The sequence below is a fragment of the Lactuca sativa genome, chromosome 5 (assembly GCF_002870075.4).
Source record: "Lactuca sativa cultivar Salinas chromosome 5, Lsat_Salinas_v11, whole genome shotgun sequence".
Taxonomy (NCBI): Eukaryota; Viridiplantae; Streptophyta; class Magnoliopsida; order Asterales; family Asteraceae; genus Lactuca; species Lactuca sativa.
The window spans coordinates 210,770,716-210,775,288 of record NC_056627.2 but is presented as its reverse complement, the minus strand read 5'-3'; the positions used below and the strand labels follow the sequence as shown (position 1 = coordinate 210,775,288).

Sequence of the window (4,573 nt, the reverse complement as noted above, 5' to 3'; positions counted from 1 at the left end):
AGATGCTCCCCGAAGCTGGTCGAACAACTCTTCGATCCTCAGAAGTTGATTTCGGTTCTTCAACATTAACTTGTTCAACTCTCGGTAATTGATGCACATCTTGTGGGAACCATCCTTCTTCTTTACAAACAATATCGTTGCTCCCCATGATGAACTACGTGGTCTAATAAACACCTTGTAAAACAGCTCCTATAGCTGTGTAGACAACCCCTACATCTCATGTTGTGCTAACCGATAAGGTGCCATGGATATCGGAGCCGTACCTGGCACTAAATCAATTTGGAACTCAACTCACCTCAATGAAGGCAATCCAGTAAGATACTCAGGAAATAAATCAGGATACTCTTAGAAGACCAATCCATCCCCACGATGACTTTGGCCTCATATAAAAGGGTTAGGAAACAAATTGATCGGATACCTCTCTTAAATCAACTTAACAGTATTGTCCCGATGAAGCCTCGATACTCTCACTGGACGATCATCGATGATCTCTGTGTCTAGCGGATAATCAAGCATCGTAGGAGCATCACCAAAGCTCTTACTGAGAGCAAGAGATACAAAAAACCAAGTGGCACCCGAACAAAAAATAACCAAGGCTATAAAACCTTTCACTAAGAACATCCCTAAACAATTATATACACATTACGCATAAATTATAAAACAATAAATGAGATAAGGAGGATATACATACAAATAACCACATCTAGTGTTGCATAAGCTTCCACGGCTGATCGCTGGGAAGCTCGACTCCTCATAACTTACGCCACTGCTTGGCCCTAATGGCCATCAGTAATTTGCAATGTAGCTAGAGTAGGTGCTACAACTGCACCTGTTTTCAAACTCGAACAATCGGCTTTCATGTGTCCCTTCTAATTGCACTGGAAGCAAATCAAACTTGATACCTATGTGGTTGTTGTGCAATCCCTACTGAAATGACCGGTCTTTCCACACTTATAGTAGCCTCAACCACTCGCCCTACAAACTCCATCATACGTCTTGTCGCATATGCCACAATGGCCTCGGCCCTGCTGGCTCCTTGATCTATGATTAGAACTATTGGGTCTCTTGACGAGTGATATTGCCATATTTATACATATTTTTAGGCAATATTTATTTATATTTTTATTAAAATTTTGGTTATTTACATAGGATCATGGTACTTCTAAGGATAAATTGTTATTTGCAGCCAAAGTGAATCATTTTCAAAGAAAGGGAAAAAAATTGCCTATACTTGGAACATTGGAGACTTGGAGTACAAAAGATGAAGAAATTCATGGATTCAACCAAAGTCACGTCGTGAACGAGAAGATCACGACGTGGCACGAGTATTCTAGAAGATAAGCTTACAAGAAGAAGGAATCCTTGCCCGATACGATAATTCTCAGATCACGACGTGGAGCTTCCTACCACGACGTGGATCACAACTTTTCAGAAAACTATAAATTCCCTTGCCCGTTACGACTTGGAAAACTTTTTGGCTGATTGGAAGGTTACCTGAAGACGATTTTGAATAGAAAAAGAGTTCTGAAAAAGGCTTTCAACATCAAAAGAAGTAAAGGTTCATAATTAGTTAGTTAGTTTGATAGTTATGAACATGTTTGATAATTTGATTTGTTTTTGCTTACTTGTTACTATGAGTAGCTGAATCTAGCAGCTCCTGTCTAGCTAGATGAAGCTTCTGAATTATGTTTTAGCTTAATGACTATTGAGTTTGATTAATTGGTAAATTGCTTGTGTTTAATTATCATTACCTAGGATGTTATTTTAATTTCTTAGTTGCTTAAAGTCATGTTCTGTGTAGCTTACTGACCATTAAATTACATGAACTTGAAACCTAGTGATTTAGTGAACATTGAATTGCTAGAGCTAGGATCGACAAAAATCTTAGATAAGTGATAAAAGTAACTAATTTAGCTGTGCTAGAGTACATAATTTAAGACCATAATTGTGTTTGCTTAGATAAATCTTACATAGCTCACCTATAATTAATAACTAGTTATGTGTTCTGCTTATGTGTGACCATACAAGGTAGTTCATGAATTGTTAAAAAGATTAATAAATTTGGACTTGAATTGCTAATTACATAATAATTGGTGGCCAACTTTGATAATCCATAATGATTGGCTAAACATAAATAAAGAAGTGGATTCAAACTAGACAGGAGTGTTTTTAATTAATTGATTGAATTATGTGATTTAAGTTCGTCTGGTCTTGCAAAATCAGATAAAACCCCCTCTTTGATCTAAAATTAGGTTAATTTAATAGTAGATAAATTAATTAATCAAAGTCGTTCCCTGAGATCGACACCCGACTTACCCAACTATTCTATAACTTTGACTAGGTACACTGCCTAAGTGGAATTAGTTAGTTAAGGTACTTAGGTTATAAATAATAAAATTAGGTGTAGCTATTTGCATGCATCAAGTTTTTGGTGTCATTGCCGGGGAACGACTTAGTTATAAATTATTTATTTGGTTTTGATTAATCGATCCTTTTTTTTGGGATAAAACCTGCAAAAAGTTATTTTACCAAGCATAGTGTGTGTGTGTGTGTGTGTGTGTGTATATATATATATATATATATATATATATATATATATATATATATATATATATATATATGTATGTATGTTTATTATTTTCTTTTAGTTACAGGATTCACGACATGAACCCCTAGGCTCACGACGTGAAAACTGTGAATTCTAGTTTTCTTTGATTTTTAGTTAATTTTTCTATTTTATTTCAGTTTTAGGTTTTTATTTTTGTTTTATTTCAGGAGTTCATGACCAGAGGATCTAACACACCTTTGGTGCCACCTATTGAAGACCTAGAGTCCGCCCTTCAGAAAAAGAAAGATAAGAACGTGAAAGAAGATCAAACACCAAAAAAGAAAGATAAGAAGGTGTGTTAATTAGTTATTAACACACCTTTGGTGCCACCTTACAAGAACTCAAGACAGTATTTTCATAGAAAGTCGGGAAAGAAGACGGAAGGATCAATTTCATCTTCAAAGGACAAGAACAAGGTTGAAAACTTAGATCAAATACCTATCCCGAACAAATACGAATACGAATTCGAAGCCGATTTTGGACTTTATACAAGTGAACCCAGGAACGAGCCAAGGAACAAGATGGCAAAAATTGAAGAAATGTATATGGGAGGTTACAAAAAGAGAATTAGAGATAATGCCGGTCCATGTTTAGTACAACCTGCCATTCCTGCCATTGCCACATTCGAGCTGAAAGGAGATATCCTTTCTGTACTGAAGGATATCACATTCCATGGAAAGATCACGAGGATGAATTTAAGCACTTAGATAAAGTCAACAACATTGTTGATTATTTCAATGTCCCGAATGTGAATAGAGATACTGTCTTGCTAAGGATGCTACCAGTCACTTTCAAGTGAGCAGCAAAAGATAGGTTAAAAGCACAACCACCGGGTACAATCACTACTTGGGCTCAAATGCGTGAGAAATTTCTAGATCAGTTCTGCCCACCATCCAAGATAGCTAAACTCAAGAAGGCAATAGCAATTTTTAGAAAAACCCGGGGGAGTCACTTTACGAGGCTTGGGAGTGCTACAAGGGGTTGTTAAGGAATTGTCCTCAGCATGACCTTAACATCCAACAAGAAGTGTCAATATTCTATGACAGGGTCAATGTAATGACTAGGCAACTCCTTGATTCTCAAGGACCACTTACAAAGAAAAATCTGGATGAAGTCAAGGAATTAATTGAAGAATTTGCAAAGCATTCTCGTGAATACCATAATCCAAGGAATGAAGGAGTAAAGGGAGTTGGGAGTGCACATTCTGAAGAGATGGCTGCTATGATGGCAATGCTAAATAATATGGACCAAAGGCTGACCCAAATGGACCAATCAATTCATGCATTTAGAGTTGGTTGTGAACGATGCAGTGGGCCACACTTGACTAAAGATTGCCATTTGGATGAATAGGGGAACAAGAAGGCTCAAGTTTGCTACTCGAGTGGGGACAAGTATGATGAAGACTGGAGGAAACCAAAGAAAGAGTGGCTGCCATATGATGAGTACAAGAGGAAAAAAGAAGAAAAATTTAAGCAAACAGGCCGAGGCTTCTACTAAAAAGAGCAACCACCAGCCGAGACGAAAGTAGACTTGGAAAAATATTTTGACCAAATTTATGGAAGCTTCTAAGAAAAGGCATGATGACACCGATGCAGTGCTAAAGGAACACATGGAAATTATGAAAGAACAACAAACAATGATGATTGCTCAGCAAGCTTCATTAAGAAATCGTCAAGCATCAATCCATAATCTCGAAGTCCAAATTGGTCAACTAACTACTTTGGTGAGCCACAAATTGTCCTCACAATTTCCCGAAAAGAACGTTCAATCCCATGTAATGATGATTGATACTGAAGAAGATGCCATCTCCGAGTTCCTAGAAAACCCTAGAAGTGGAGCCAAATCCATCCGAACCAAAGCCAAAGAAGTCGAAAATTGAATATGAGAATGTTGCTGAACTACCGAATTCACGTCATGAACCTCCTCTGTTGACGACGTGGCCCCAACCTGAACAACAAAATTCAG

General features: G+C 37.3%; 1 non-coding gene across 1 annotated transcript; it reads right to left on the bottom strand.

The window, feature by feature from the left end:
- Nucleotides 1–3,512: 3,512 nt before the first annotated feature.
- On the bottom strand, nt 3,513–3,618 carry LOC111914398 (small nucleolar RNA R71). Its single transcript, XR_002857795.1, has one exon. It is a non-coding gene; the product is annotated as a small nucleolar RNA R71 (small nucleolar RNA).
- Between the last annotated feature and the right edge of the window lie 955 nt (nt 3,619–4,573).